Source organism: Haliotis asinina, chromosome 1, assembly GCF_037392515.1.
Source record: "Haliotis asinina isolate JCU_RB_2024 chromosome 1, JCU_Hal_asi_v2, whole genome shotgun sequence".
NCBI classification, from domain to species: Eukaryota; Metazoa; Mollusca; class Gastropoda; order Lepetellida; family Haliotidae; genus Haliotis; species Haliotis asinina.
Window position 1 is genome coordinate 15,446,989 of NC_090280.1, and position 17,667 is coordinate 15,464,655.

The following is a 17,667-nucleotide window of genomic DNA, read 5'->3' on the forward strand; positions in this document are numbered from 1 at the left end:
GATATATTGGGTCAATCCTTCATTTATATCTCATCACATGAAGTCATCTGTTCTAGATCTAAGCACATTACAAAATGACCTTCTCTGTGGACAAAATGGAGTTACGCATTTGATCCGCGTGTTACGATCCGCTTTCTCATTGCGGGGACCTGAAAACGGATTATCAGTTAAATGTGTCACATTATTACAGAATGCCCTACTGAAAATAATGCATTCTATATTTGAAATATTAACAAACATGGGAGCTTAGGTATCCGTTGGAAGCAACACTGCTCGTTGTGTATAGTTCATTGTTGCAACTTTCCTCTTTTCAGGACTGCAGATAACCTCAGTAGTGGCTACCTCAATGTTAAGTGTCGTGGTTCTGCTATGGAGATGCCCTGGTGGACTCGTATGGTACAGAAGGCGTCTCGATCACGTCTTCGTAGGCACTTGTCTCGGCTTTCGCCTCAACTGAAAACCTCGATACACATTTTCTAAGAACACTTCATACATTGCATACCATTCCATTCAGAATGATAAAGGTAAAACCTGCAATACAGCATGCCTTCACTTCAGTTATGAATAAGCTCTGCAGTAATATAAGAAGTTCTATCCATCTACCGTTAGTATTCTCATAAACTTTCAGCTGTGTGTAATGTTGTCGTTCTGTGTCCATGTTTGACTCAGCTGGACTGTTAATGTGATCTGAAAGAAATCGACATATACAAAATTAAAATTACCAGCATCATTGCAGAGATAGGTTGGGATGATTCTGACTCGATATGTGTAACCTACCCAGGGATGAATATCCTGTGTTTTCCATTTCTTCAGCTTCAGGATTTCTAGTGCTGCAAAGGTAAGTAAGGTCAAGTGTTCAACATCCTAGGGAAAGAGACACATTACAAACGCTGTTGTTTATAAATAGCAGTTTGCCTTGTTTCAAAGCAAATTATTTTAAAAGGCTTTATTTACATGCTTAGCCTACCTTTTTGGTGTAGCAGATCCTGAAAGAAGAGAATACATAAATCATACCTCGTAGTATGAGTATCACAACAGACATATTTGGCATTTTGGAAACGTTGCAAATGAACAATGAAATGTACAAAGGATAGCGAATGAATAAATAACACAATGCATATAAGTAGTGATTGATGAAAAACTTTTTGGTTCGTAAATATCACTTACCTTTACAAGTTAAAATCAGTTTAAATTGCACTGAAATATCCCTTCTGTAATTATCTCCACGACACGACATGATTGTACACCCAATGCTTTTGATATTTACCTTTTAAGACTTTTCCAAACCTGAACCCCTTTCGGTAGAGTACCGTTAGAACTAATTCTTCAATCAGCAAGGTAAGTAATAGAGTTCCTATTGCTGTTCCAGCTATTAAACCTGTTCTGTTATATTCTTCTTTAGGTGGCTGCGTGCTAGTGTGACCTACAGTATAAATGGCCATTACATGATATCAGTTCTAAAGCAGTAATGCATCTTTCAACAGAAAGTGAAAAATTTTGTTATGCAGAGAAATTTAGCTTGCAGTAAGAATGCTCAGTTACATTTTATTATATCATAAGCTTGCTATCAGAGAAAAGATCGCACAGTTGAAGATAAGAAACAAAGAAATCTCAACCAATACTGATTTTTCATTCAAAAGAAAAAAGGATCGAAACATAGCAAGTGTAAATCGCCTTCTATTTAGGAGATGTTATGGTGCTTTTGGCAATCGCGGCCGGTTCCTGTAAATCCACGGCTTGGCCAAAACGTGAAGGGTCCATCATAAAAGACAGGTTTTATCCTTGACAAGTGTCGCTGTTAGCACTTTACTCTCCGTACCTGTCAGTCCCTCCACATAAAGTTAACGGTACTTACAGCTGATGTTGAATGTCCTAACATCAGTGTAGTTGTATCCTCCATACTGCCACGCCCCCAGACACTCACACTGCTGACTATGTTGACTCCTACTAACGGTGAAGGAGAGAGCAGATGTCCTGGTCTGACCACTGTCACTGACCGATGCTGACCCAGTGCCAGGACAGGACCATGTGATCGTAGGAAGAGGATTTCCTCCTGTCACCGAGCAGCTGATTGTCTGTTGTTCTCCCTCAAACATCAGAGCCGGAAACTGTGTGATGGAGGGAGGAAGAGGCGGGGGGTCTGAAACAGAAGCAACCAAGACAGCAAGTATCAAGACAAACACTTGAAGTACAGATGTTACTGCACAGACTATGATCAAAGCTCAAAATAATTATTGCGCTTTTCCACACCCATAGAAATCCCTTCATCTGATAGCATACACAAAGTCAATGTATCCAAGAGTGACACTCTTCTTTGTATATAACTCGCCTAAGCAACTCGGTTTAAATTTGTCTGCATATTCCAGAAAGTCTTTCAATGCACATCACAACAGAATGAGGATATACAAGAAATGGCAGAGAGAAAACAAAAAGTAAACACTGACAAATCATCCTGTCGAGACGTTATACTTTACTTTGCAGGGAATACTGGGATTACTTGTGAATCCTCACATTTGACATCAAGTGACACAGAACCAGTCTTAGCTGTGGGTGTCCGTGTGTTTCTGGCCTGACATCTCACAGTAGTCTTCTCCTTATTTGGCCTGAAGGTGGGAATCTGGTACCACCAAGTAGAAGATCCTGTCACTGGCCCGATGTGGCCACCTATAGCTGTTCCATCACTGTAGTGCCAGGTGAAGGTCACGTTGGGATAAGCAGGGGCAGTACATGTCAAGGTTATATTTCTGTTCTCTACAGCTACAGAGTTGATTGGTTTTGTGACATCAACCTGTTCTGGACCGACTGCAATACAGAACAATAATCTATGACAGCGGTGATATCTGGACCTCATACTGCATTAGTATTGATAGTGTGTTATATGTATACATGCACACTGACATAATATAAGTACCAATTGTAATGACTCTCGCAATGTATAATCAAAATATATTTGATCTTCTTAATTTATCATAGGTGTCATGTTACTCAGCTCTGTTTACTCAGTGTGGCAATCAGACAAGCATTGTATTTACAATTTGGCAATTTGGCAGCTGCGATATGAACTAAACGAGTACCTAACATACAACTCACACTACACTTCTATCCGAGCTCTGTCAGACTCCACTGGGGCGTCGTTGTGGATGTTGGCGGCCCTACAGTAGATTGTATGACCAAGATCACCTCTGACAGGGTTGAAGGTCACTGTACTGGTGGTCTGGACAACACCTGACTGGGATGTGTGACCAATGGATATTCTACTTGGCAACAGAACACTGTTCTTGTACCACGTGATTGTGGCAGCAGGGTAACTGGCAGAGGTCACACAAGTCAAGGCCAGGGGTTGACTTTCAGCAGCTCCAACTTTCTGATTATCAGACGTGATGTTTGTCAGTGACACACTCTTGACAGCAACTGTATTGAAAGGGAATATGGAAACGGGATATCATACGTACCGGTCAGAATCGTCGGGGATACAACAAGCATGCCAACAGCATGCATGACATTTCAGGACATATCGATGCATGTGCTTACTGTCAGGAAAGGAATAAGTAGAGTTGACGGTAGACTGTGTGTTTGATGCCTGGCAGTAGTACAGGGAGTTCCTACTGTTGCCTGTCAGCTGGTAGTTGATGGTGGCTGTCCAGCCAGTGTATCCCTCTACCGCTGCTGGGCTGGTGTCCACACTGGTCCCGTCTTTGTACAACGTCATGGACGGTGGTGGATTGGAGACTGCGACGCAGGTGACAGATGTAGTACTTCTAGTAAGGGTAACATTGTTCAGAGGAACTGAAATAATAACACCACTTTATGAAGTATGCTGTCTACATGAAATAGCGTCAAATGATGGTATGACTGGCTAGAAAAACAGGACTAAACATATTTGTGAAGTATGATATCAGATACAGGAGGTTTAGTGATGGTAATACTGGTCAGAGAAACAGGGGGGTAGCTTTACAAATAACAATGCATCCGTGTAAAACGGCAGTCGTTTGGAGACACAGTCGGTTTATGCATTATTTTTAGAGATGGTAATGTTGGTCAGAGGAAGTTGCAATAACAGAACAAATACAGTGTGATGTGATCATGTTGGACGACGCTGAATTAAGGTCATGTGGTCATTCCATATACACAAGTGCAAATAAAAGTAACTTAAACATATACTGAGTAAAAAGAAAAAAAATTCTCAATGTCATTTTTGAAATGAATGAATGACTAATTTCTCTCTGATGATACATCTATCTATCCGAAATGTGATCCCTATCTTTCGGCTCCATAAAAAAAAAAGTTGGCAAAACCAACTCAAACCCATCCATTCGTCGTGAAACTGACGTCAGTGCCAAATTAGGTTTTGCACGTGCAGTCGATCACATGATCTTCGATTCGAAGTTTTCTTCATGTGCACGTGTTTGCATTGGCCTCCAGAATTGAAAAAAAAATCCGAGTTCTAACGGTGCTTTAAGTGTCATGATTATCAAATGGGCAACGTGAACGTGCCATTGGCATGTTGCAAACGGGAAGATCAGTTACTGACTTCGCAAGAGCAATGGGATGGAGCCGTGGTACTGTGTATGACTTGCGAGGTCGTCTACAACGAACTGGCACCACATCTGGTCGCCCAAGGTCGGGTCGTCCACGTGTGACGTCACGAGCAGAAGGTCGTGAAATCGCCCTACGTTACCTATGTGACAGATTCCTGCCGGCTACACGAACCAGGGATGGGATGTTTAGAGGTCGACTGTCCTCACAGACCGTCCATTGCGGGCTGCCAGTCTCCATTCTCGACGTCCATATCAGGGGCCAATACTGACGCTGTTTCTTCAACGTCAACGCCTGCTGGACCCAGAGAGACTGGAGTTGAGTCATCTTCAGCGATAAATCCAGGTTTACCCTCAGATTCGCGGAGGACAGTCATAGAGTCTGGAGACGACGTCGTGAACAGTATGCCCCCATGTTGTGTACAGGGAGTCGACAGATTTGGGGCCAGAAGGTGCATGGTGTGGGGTGCTTTCTGTGGGAACAACCGTTCCCGACCTCACAGCTGCTGCTTACCGCGACCAGGTGCTCATCCTGAACTCGTTCCTTTCATGTCGGCTCAAGTCCCAGGTCTACAGTCTCAGCATGATAATGCTCGGCCGTATACTGCGATGTTGACACGAAATTTCCTTCAAAACACTGGAATCAACGTCATGGACTGGCCATCGAGGTCCCCTGACCTAAATCCAATAGAGCACGTTTGGGAGAACTTGGGAGAAGGCTTCGTGGTCGTAGGAACCAGCCTCAGAATTTGCAAGAACTTGGCGCCGCCTTGCAAGAGCAGTGGCGCAGAATTCCCAACCACGTGTTCACAAACATCAGTCAGTCGATGAGGAGATGGTGTTTGATAATGGCGAATGCGCGAGGCGACCATACACAATATTGAACTGAGAAATTTCGATTTTATTGTAACCTGACATTCGGTATACCCATGTTTTGGAAAGGCGATGTAATGTAGCCTAATGGAGCTTATTGTGGCACTGTCAGTGTAGCGAGTATATCACACAGATCTCAGCAATGAAATAATAACAATTTAACCATCTTACCATCTCTTGTTCTTGTATAGTGCCCTGAAGAAAGAATGTGAGTGTTGGGATTTGTTTTTGCTGGGCATTCACATCACACACATACTCTTGAACCAAATGTCAACATGGCAGACTTACCAAGAATATTAATCTGTATCTGGTTACTGGCTCTGCTTCCAAACTGAAAGTCACACCGCCAGCTGAGTTTATCCCTGCCGTACATGGCGTTGGTGATGGTAAGGCTGTAGTTGGTGGAGCTGGGGCAGGAGGTAGTGTAGTCAGCTGGGAGCTGGATGGAGGTGGAGTGAGTGAGTGAGTTAGTATTTAACGCCACATCGGCAATGTCTCAGCCATATCGTGACGAGAACATTTAATACTGAAATGAAATACATGTATTGTATAAAAACCTGTCAGCGAAGGACAGTAAAACAACTAGAATATCACAAATGAGATTAAAACTAGTGTGGTTTAAAACTAATATCACTATGAGATTAAAACTAGTGTAGTTTAAAACTAATATCACTATTCGGACAATACAGTATAAAATCAGGCTATAGGTTGCCAGCAACTGAAGGTAGATCACCATACTAGGGACCATGGGGACTTACAGTGCCCCTTTGCTACCTGCATGGAGCCTAGTCGGATTTACATCATCCCCTCAGCTGTTAGCAATTTAGACATATCTAGCCAAAAATTAAAAATACAGATATACTACGACTAAGAACAGTGGAAAGTTTAAATTTACTGTGAATGTTTTTGGACTTACGTACCCTCTCAGGAGGACAATAATTTTACAATACTTCAACCCCCTTTGAGGGTACAGCCACCAACAATTCAAGGTACAAATCCAGACTTCCAATAATTAAAATACATCCATTTACACAACATAATTTCACAATTCAACCAAAAAATCAATTTCTTTTAAAAAGTCAATAATTAAATGATACCTAACGCTGGTAAAAAGATCCTTAATTGTTTTAACTGTAAAATACTTATCCCTTGTGATGGAGAATTCAACACAGTCAAGCAGGATATGCTTGACTGTAACTCTCTCATCACAGGGGATACAAAATGGAAGATCCTCACCTTTTAAAAGGTATGAATGAGTATATCTAGTGTGGCCAATACGACATCGTATTAAAATAACCTCTTCAAATCTGGACTGACAACCCAAGTAGGTGTAACCAATATACGGTTTTATTTCATGTAATTTATTGATACCTACTTGGGTGTCCCACTTCTTCTGCATCAGACCACGGATATAAGATCTAATGGTGGCTTTGTAATCACTGTAAGGAATAAGAAGTGGTGTCACAGATTTGTTGAGTGCTGCCTTGTCAGCACGATCAGCCATTGCGTTACCAGAAATGCCTACGTGGCTTGGTAACCAACAGAAGACGATGTCGTACTGGCCAGTAGCAAGATTATTATACAATTCAATAATGTCAATTAAAAGTGGATGTTTACATGATACATTTTTAATAGCTTGAAGGCAAGAAAGAGAATCAGAATAGATTATATATTGTTTACGTTTAGGGAGTCTTTGAATATATTTTAGAGCTGTTAATATGGCGTTAGCTTTAGCTGTAAAAATAGAACTATTATCTGGAATTCTAGAAGATATTGTTCTGGATCCAGTGACAGTGGCACAAGCGACTGCACCACCGTCCTTGGACCCATCTGTAAATAAGGATTTATAATTGCTATATTTATGTTTCAATTGATTATATTCTTGTTTATACTGTAATTCATTCGTTTCTGATTTTTTAAGTGATGTTATTGTTAGGTCAACATGTGGCCTAACCAACTGCCAAGGGGGAGAAGAAAGAAGACGGGAAGGAGCTATATGGTTCAGCTCAATGCTGGAAGCAGCAAGAAATGGCTTTATTCTCAGCCCAAGAGGCGGAACAAGGGAATACTTTTTGTTGTACAAATCCTCATAGAGAGGATTAAAAACACAATTAAATGCGGGGTTAGACTCATTAGAAGCTAATTTTGTAATGTATTGTAAAGATAGTTTGATACGACGTAAGTTGAGAGAAGGCTCATCAACTTCGACGTATAGACTGTCGATAGGAGAAGTTCTAAAAGAACCAAGACAAAGTCTTAGGCCTTGGTGGTGAACAGGATCAAGTAGTTTTAGGTTGCTTTGACAAGCGCCACCATATACGATGGAGCCGTAATCAAGTTTAGATCGGATCAGTGATCTATATAAGTGAAGAAGGGTAGATTGATCCCCTCCCCATTTTGAATTTGAAACAACCTTTAATAAGTCGAGTGCCTTCAGGCATTTGGCTTTAAGGGATTTAATATGTGGCAAAAAGGTCAAATGTGAGTCGAAAATAAATCCCAAGAACTTGGCCTCCTTGACGACTTTGATGGGGGTACCACTGAGAAATAACTCTGGTTCTTTATGGGGTTTGTATTTACGACAGAAGTGTATATAATTGATTTTTGATTTAGAAAATTTAAAACCGTTTTCAAGACACCATTTATCAATTTTGTTTAAACACAGCTGCAGCTGCCGTTCAATAGTATGCATATTCTTACCGCGGCAAGAATTATTAAAATCATCCACAAATAAATATCCATCGATTAAATCGTTTACAACTTTAGATAAACTGTTGATCTTGACGCTAAAAAGAGTGACTGACAAAATACTGCCTTGTGGAACACCCTGATCCTGATTATAATGATCAGACAGGGTAGAACCCACGCGGACTTGAAATTGCCTGTTATTTAAAAATTTAGCAATGAATTCAGGCAAACGACCTCGCAAACCGAAATCATGTAAATCTCTTAAAATGCCATATTTCCAGGTTGTGTCATATGCCTTCTCAAGATCAAAAAAGATAGACACAGCATGTTGTTTATTAATGAGTGCGTTTTTCACAAATGATTCCAGTCGCACTAAGTGATCGACATTACTTCTGTTTTTACGGAAACCACATTGTATATCTTTGATAAGATTATTTGTTTCCAAGTACCAAACAAGTCGATTATTTATCATGCGTTCCATGGTCTTGCAAACACAGCTAGTTAGTGAAATAGGTCGATAATTGGACGGATCCGTATGATCACGTCCAGGTTTAGGTATTGGTACTACTATGGCGTCACGCCATGAAGGAGGAAAGTTACCCGATGTCCAAATATCATCAAAAATATTGAGAAGAGTTTCAAGGCAGGATTCCGGTAAGTGCTTCAGGAGTTGATAATGTATGTTATCAGCTCCAGTAGCAGTGTCATGAGCTTGATCAAGAGCAGTATGGAGTTCATGAATAGAAAACGTTTCATTATAATCTTCCCCATTATCAGAATTGAAATTAATAGTTTTCTTTTCTTGTTGTTTTTGATATTGCTGAAATTTTGGTACATAATTTGAAGAGGAAGAGTGTTTAGAAAGGGTTTCACCCAGTTTATTAGCAATATCTGATTTATCAGTAAGTAATTGATCTCCATGTTTAAGATGATGGACAGTAGATTTAGTACCTTTACCTTTCATTTTCTGGACCATGTTCCATACCTTGGACATGGGTGTCCGAGAATTTATTTTGGATACATAATTTTGCCAAGATTGGCGTTTGTTCTGTTTGAAAGTACGCCGTGCTTTAGCATTTAAAATTTTAAATTTGTTTAAATTATGCACCATACGATGGCGACGGAAATAATGTTCTGCCTTTTTCCTTGCCTTCCTAGCTTGTTTGCACTCATCGTTGAACCATGGTTTTCTTATGTGTGGAACTACAGGGGACTTTGGTATACACTCATCAGCTATGGAATTCAGTTCATCAGAAAAAGATTTAATAGCATCAGGAACGTCAATAAAACGTTCTGGTTTTAGTTTTTCAGCACACAGTGTTTCATATAAAGCCCAGTTAGCCTTTTTAAAATTCCGTCTTGATGATGGAGGAACATCAGATGGAGTTACAGCTTTTAATATAGTAGGAAAATGGTCACTTCCACAGATGTCATCGTGGACTGACCATTCGAATTCATTTAATAGTTCTGAATTTGTCAATGACAAGTCAAGAGCAGAATAAGTCCCTGTACCAGGGTGTAAATATGTGTTGGAGCCATCATTATAAATACATGTCACTGTCAGAACAAAAGTCCTCCAACAATTTACCTCTAGTGTTTGTATTTACACTACCCCAGAGTGGGTTGTGCCCGTTTAAATCTCCCATTATAATACAGGGCTTCGGGAGCTGATCATATAGAGCTTGAAGATCGGTTTTGGCAAAAGCCGAAGATGGTGAAATATAAAGAGAGCATAGCGTAAACGCTACATGTAAAGTAATTCTCACTGCAACAGCCTGCATATTAGTATTAAGTGAAACAGGGCTTTGAATAACGTTTTGTTTGACTAGAATGGATGATCCACCAGTGGCCCTGTCACCCGGAGGTGAAAAACAATGACATGCATTAAAATGACGAAGGTCAAATGTATCTGTTTGTTTTAAATATGTCTCCTGGAGACATATCGCTGAAGGTGTAAAATCTTGGACTAATAGCTGTAATTCATGTAAATTTGTCCTCAATCCTCTGCAGTTCCACTGTACAATATTATTGGAATAAACTATCTTTTGGGGGGATTTATTGGGGATCTACCCCGCACTCTTTTGGAGGGCGACAAGCTATGTGCCCTAGAATGGACGTTTTCAGAAACGTCCATATCTTCAAGAGACCCATATTTATTGTACAATTGAATTTTATTTTGTGACCCCTTAAGAGCTCTGCTACTGTGTTGTTTCAAAGCATCAGGCCTTGGCTTCGGTTTACTTTTCACCGTTTGATCAGATGTTGATTGAGACCTTGAATGTGACTGAGATGATGATGATTTGTGATCAGAAGACGACTTTGAGGTGGTTCCTCAGTCTGTGATGATATAGCAGGGTACAAAAGCTGTGGAGAATCGCAGTTGACCCAAGTCAAGGTAGTGTGGCAGTCTGTGGATGATTTTGTTATTTTGGAGCGTGACTCCAATGTTGTTTTTGCCACCGCAGCATAACTTTCTGGAAGATCAGATCTTTTTACTATATTTTTGGCCTCAGAAAAAGAGATATTTTGAGTGAATTTGATTTTATTTATTTCCATTTGTTCTTTCCAAACAGGACATTTTTAGGAAATGAGGAATGGTCGCCTGAGCAGTTGGTGCATTTTTTGAAGTCACTAGTACAATCTTCTGTTGTGTGTGTCTTCTCACCACAGTGGGCACACACAACGGACAATGTACAAGTATTTACACCATGGCCGTACTTCTGACATTTAAAACATCTCAGCGGGCTCGAAATGTACACGTCAACCTTGATGTTGCAGTAACCAGCCTTCAATGATTTTGGAGCTGTCGGAGATGAAAAGGAGAACAGATAAGTATTGGTTTGAACACTTTCACTGTTCTTACAGACTGAAAAGCGTTTGACGTCGAGCACACCTTGATCTTTCATTTCAGTCATGATGTCAAGTTCTGTCATGTCAGAAAACAACCGATCACGGTCTCTGATGATCCCTTTGCTCGTGTTTAACGTCTTATGAGCAGATACAGTAACCGGAATTCCAACAGACGATTCTATGCTCATCAAATTGACTGACTGCTGTCGTTTCCCACACTCAACCTGCAGTGCACCTGAACGTAACCGTTTAATGCTCTTAACTTCCCCGGCAATACCTTGAATACCTTTGGCAACTGCGAACGGGTTCAATTTTAGAGGCGTTTTATCAGCAGATTCAATAACAAGAAAGCGTGGCCAAAACTCAATTGATTTGTACGGTCGAAGGTCATTATCATCAACATCATTTTCAAGAGGACGTTTGGTTTTTTTTGTGGGGATTTCATAAGCCATATTTAGTGTTCAGATTTCATCATCCGAGCTCCCCACCCACCACGGAGTATCACAAGGACAATGCTAAAAACAAGCGGATCTCCAGCTTGCAGCACCAAGGATACCCGGATGATATACTCCAGCAGAAAAATTAAAAAGATTAATAGTTCCACCAGATTGGCCCATGAGCCACCGCCTTCTGGCATAGGACTCTAGGCAAACAACATATGTCAAAATCAAAAATGTTTTAGATAATATAGCCAAGTCCAAAGTTATAACAATTCTAAATGATATGTGTACATTGAAAAATATAACAATACTCCATGCACAGGGCTTGGCATGACCAGCCGATTGGTCGAACCGGGCCCATTCGACCACCCGTTTAGGCGAAGTCAGGGCCAAAGTGGTGTTTTGAGCAACAGGAGCACGATTGCAGGCCCCTATTGCCCTCAACCACCAGGATCCCCTCCTCCGCCGACACAGGGCCGCAACCCACGGCAAACGGGTTGGTGGACCAAATATCCCCCCGGGTCCACTACGGGGGTGTTGGCGAGCTCTTGGCGTTACCCAGCACCCACCACGAGGAGGTGGCTCGCCACGGGTGCCGGATGGAGGTGGAACTGCAGCTACCCTGATTTACTCTGTAGAATAATGTCCCATTCTGCCACACCATGGCTGTACGTGAGGCTTCTCCTGTGTAACACATCAGGGTACAGCTTCCTCCTGCCTTCACAGAACCTCCACATGATGAGGTCAGCTGATAGTTCTGGGCAGAAACTGAAAGTTCACAAATGATGTTCAGTTGAATTGACATATTATTTATGGAAGTAAAGGACTTCAGAATCACAACGACATTACATTACAATTAAAGTCAGAATCTCCCCTCTTCGGTAAACCACTGATCCGATCGCGACTTGTTCAGAACTGTGCACGTGGTTGCTACTGACGTCATCTCTTGTGTCATGTTGTTCCACGATGCTGGAAACACGATCTACGTATCACATTATGTGTCTTGACGTGTCAAAACAACACCTTTGTTCATGGGTATAATGTAATGTGATGGAAATATAGACGTGAATCGTGTCTGAGTGTGTGTTATACAATTATGATAAACATCCCAACGTGAAGTGATATCTCTGCAACTGCAATAAACTATTAATATACAAAATATAAAAAAACCACCAAAAAACAAAAAAAAAACAAACATAAAACATCGTAATACTAATTAAAAAATGGATCTCTGAAAACGCTTATTACTGATACTCCCTCAGCCTTTCATTGCAATCTTAGACCGGAAAATTTGACTGCAACCAATGTACATTTTGGTATAATCGGTAGATCCTAGTTAGATTGTTCTTTCTCAGTTTATATACATTTTTCACGTAATAACCAAATTCGTGTGCTCATTATGAAAATATATTTCTTATTTGCTTTGCGAAACATTTACTGTTAACTATTCGACAAAGATGTCATTAGTGTATCCATTTGAATTTCTAACAATAAGGCACCCGTGGCGAGCCACCTCCTCGTGGTGGGTGCTGGGTAACGCCAAGAGCCAAGTGCTCGCCAACACCCCGTTGTGGACCCGGGGGCATATTTGGTCCACCAACCTGTTGGCCGTGGGTTGCGGCCCTGTGTCGGTGGAGGAGGGGATCCTGGTGGTTGAGGGCAATAGGGGCCTGCAACCGTGTTCCTGTTGCTCAACACACCACTTTGGCCCTGACTTCACCTAGACGGGTGGTTGAATGGGCCCGATTCAATCAATCGGCTGGTCACACCAGGCCCTGTGCATAGTTAGTATTAATACACATATCTATTTTTCTGGTCTTGGTTATTCTAAATTCAAATTATTCATGATATTGTTTTGCCTAGAGCACTATGCCAGAAGGCGGTGGCTCATGGGCCAATCTGGCATTACTGACCTCCAGGTTCTAATTGTCTTTAGAAATTGTCATGGATGGAACCAACCTGACATTCTTTTTGACAGTATTGGCTACCTGTGTCTGTATTGCTTGAGTATAACATCCCTGTAACCCTGGTGTTTCATCGTTGGTTTCCACTTTAACGCCGTCCTTGTTGACACTCCATGGTGGGTGGGGAGCAGGGATGTCGAATCTACATCCATTCATTATGGCTTCCCAACAACTCTCTGGTTCTCGATCTAGATCCAAGAGAAAGCATGTAGACCTAGAAACTGTCTCGTCTTCTGATGATGAATCAGAAACAACAAATTTAGATTCTTGGCCCCATTTCCTGGTTGTCCAGGGAATTGAAGGACAACCATTAAAACTGAACCCTTTTGCAATATCAAAAGCAATTGCAGGAATATGCGGCGAAGTGAAAAACGTTACTCGGCTTAGAACAGGTTCCTTGCTGTGGAATGTGCCAGAAAACAACAGGCTGTTAATTTGCTTAAAGCTCGTCAGTTTGCAAATGCAAGGATTGCTGTGTCACCACACAGAACGTTGAATTCGTGTAGAGGCATTGTTCGTGATTGGGCAAAATGTCTCTCTGACATGTCGGAAGTTGATATTGCAGCAGAACTTAAGTCTCAAGGTGTCACCTCTGTGAAAAGATTCACAAGAAAAGATGGCGATAGCACTGTCAAAACAAACACGTATCTGTTGACGTTTTGTCTTGCTACAGTTCCAAAATCAATTAAAGCTGGGTACTTTAATATTGAGGTAGAAGTCTACATCCCTAATCCACTCCGGTGCTTTAAATGTCAGCTGTTCGGACACGGTGCTAACACGTGCAAAAACTCCCCAAAATGTTCTCGTTGTGGTGGGAAACATGAGAATGCCGACTGCACAAATGCCATCAAATGTGCAAACTGTCATGGAGATCACATGTCCTCATCACGATCCTGTCCAGTCTTTGAACAACAAGCTCAAATTCTCAAACTTAAACATACCAATAATATATCTTTTGCTGAGGCAAAGAAACTGTTACCAGTCACTGATAGAATCTCCACACAAAAAAAACTTACTCTGCTGTTGTATCTACCTCCCGTCCAACAGTTGATCACGAGTGCCAAACCTCCATTTCCTGGGTCTCAGAAGAACAGAACATTCTGCATGCAATTTCTGATGAGGATACAGGAACATCCACCCAGACAGACATGATGCCTGAACCAAAAAATCACCATGAACCTGAAAGGAAAACAACAATGTCCAGAAAAGAACAGAAACAACTAAGACGAAAGGAAGCCAGGGCCCTTAAACATATTGAGGTGCCTTTACCATTACAAGTGCCTGTAGAGGTTCATAACACCTATGAACCACTAGATATGGAGACAAGCCCTTCACAGTCATCCCAGCATAAAGGGACTTCGTCTCGTTCACGCTCTCCTATTGAGCCCCCATGAGTTGCTCTCATAATGTTATCCAGTGGAATTGCAGAGGCCTTAGAAACAATTTTAATGATCTTCAACTATTATCACAAGATTTTAAACCATCAGCTTTTAGTTTACAAGAGACGTACCTGAAAAGTACAGATAGATTTGACTTGCGCCAGTATAACTCATTTCATTCATTTTCACCTCCAGGTGATAAAGCCACTGGTGGTGCTTCTATTTTGGTGAGGCAAGGTGTTCTTCATAGCCCTGTTCCACTTAAAAGCAATCTTGAGGCTGTTGCTATACGGCTTTCTTTACAAATAACGTTCACGCTTTGTTCCCTGTACATTTCACCATCTTCAACTGTTCAGCCGTCTGATCTTCAGGAGCTATACGACCAACTTCCCAAACCCTGTATTATCATGGGTGATGTTAATGGACATAACCCTTTATGGGGAAGTACTAATACTAACAATAAAGGGAAAATACTTGAAGACTTCATATCTAATAACAACGTATGCATATTTAATGATGGATCAGCTACTTATTTACATCCTGGTACAGGAACGTATTCTGCACTTGATTTGTCACTCTCAGATCCCGATATATACAATGAGTTTGAATGGTCAGTCCATGATGACCTTTGTGGAAGTGACCATTTTCCAACAATTCTCACAGCTATAAATCCTACTGATAACCCACCTGCAACTAGGTGGAATTTTAGTAAGGCCAACTGGCCATTATTTCGGACACGCTGCACTGAAAACTTGAATAATGATGTTTTTGTCAATAGTCTGGATCCGATTCAGGTATTCTCTGATAAACTGAAGAATATAGCTAATGAAACTATACCTAAGTCCTCTGCAACCCCACACGTTCGTAAACCATGGTTTAATGATGAATGTAAACAGGCCAGAAAGAACAGGAAGAAGGCCGAGAAGTATTTTTGGCGACATCCTACAGTCCATAATTTAGACAAAGTTAAAATTCTAAATGCTAAGGCTCGACGCGCCTTCAAGCAGAATAAGCGTCAATCTTGGCGAAATTATGTTTCCAAGATAAATTCCCTCACACCAATTTCAAAAGTGTGGAATATGATTCAACGAATAAAGGGTAAAGGTTGCAAATCAACTGTCCACCATCTGAAGGATGGTGACGATGTATTGACAGATAAGGGTGATATTGCCAATAAGATTGGTGTAACTCTCGCCAAACATTCGTCTTCATCAAATTACGTCCCTGAGTTTCAGAAATACCAGAAACAGCAGGAGAAGAAAAAGATCAATTTTAACTCAGACAATGGTGAAGACTATAATGAACTATTTTCATTACATGAGCTATATACAGCCCTTGAGCAAGCTCATGATACAGCAACAGGTTCTGATGGTATTCATTATCAACTTCTAAAACATTTACCTGAATCATGCCTGGAAACACTGCTAAATATATTTGACACGATATGGACTACAGGGACCTTCCCAGATTCATGGCGTAATGCCATTGTAGTTCCCATACCAAAACCTGGCAGGGATCATACTGATCCTTCGAATTACAGGCCAATCTCTTTAACGAGTTGTGTCTGTAAAACCATGGAACGAATGGTAAACAATAGATTGACTTGGTATCTTGAAACCAATAATTTTATAACAAATATTCAATGTGGTTTCAGGAAAAATCGTAGTACCACTGACCATTTGGTACGCCTTGAATCCTTTGTCAAAAACGCTTTAGTCAATAAACAACATGCAGTATCGATATTCTTTGATTTGGAGAAAGCATACGATACCACTTGGAAACATGGCATTTTAAAGGATTTACATGACTTCGGTTTAAGGGGTCGTTTGCCTCTTTTTATCTCACAATTTTTAAAAGACAGGCAGTTTCAAGTCCGAGTGGGATCAACCCTGTCTGACCATCATAATCAGGATCAGGGTGTTCCACAAGGCAGCATTTTGTCTGTAACACTTTTTAGCATCAAGATAAACAGTTTATCCAAGGTTTTAAATGATTCAATTGATGGATCATTATTTGTGGATGATTTTAATATTTCTTGTCGAGGTAAAAATATGCATACTATCGAACGGCAATTGCAATTGTGTTTAAACAAAATAAATAAATGGTGTTTAGAAAATGGCTTTAAATTTTCTAAATCAAAAACTAATTGTATACACTTTTGTAGAAAATATAAGCCGCATAAGGACCCAGAACTATTTTTAAATGGTTCTCCCATCAAAGTTGTAAAGGAGGCCAAGTTCTTGGGTCTAATTTTCGATTCCCACTTAACCTTTTTGCCGTATATCAAATCACTTAAAACAAAATGCTTGAAGGCACTCGATGTATTAAAAGTGGTATCCAACTCTAAGTTGGGAGGGGATCAAGCAACTCTCCTACATTTATACCGATCACTTGTCCGTTCAAAACTCGATTATGGCTCCATCGTATATGGTGGAGCTTGCAAAAGCAGCCTGAGACTTCTTGATTCTGTCTATCACCAAGGTCTAAGACTTTGTCATGGGTCATTTAGAACATCACCTATCGACAGTCTTTACGTTGAGGCTGATGAACCATCTCATGAACATTACCAAATTATACTCTAATGAATCTAACCCTGCATTTAATTGTGTCTTCAATCCCCTTTATGAAGATTTATACAACAAGAAATCTTATCTGGTTCCACCTCTAGGGCATAGAATTAAACCCTTTCTTTCTTCAGCCGGCATTCAGCTGGAAAACATAGCCCCCTCCCGTCTTCTTTCTTTTCCTCCTTGGCAGTTGGTTAGGCCACAAGTTGACTTAACATTAACCACATTGAAAAAATCAGAAACTAATGAATTGCAATATAAACAGGAATATAATCAATTACAACATAAATACGGCAGTTATAAATCAGCAATTATTTACAGATAGGTCCAAGGACGGTGGCACTGTGGCTTGTCATTGGATCCAGAACAAT

The 17,667-nt window shown here is 40.8% G+C and overlaps 1 pseudogene; it reads right to left on the minus strand.

Moving 5' to 3' along the window:
- LOC137296871 (synaptogenesis protein syg-2-like) overlaps window positions 1–17,667 on the minus strand; it is a 115,204-nt pseudogene that overhangs the window by 74,514 nt on the left and 23,023 nt on the right.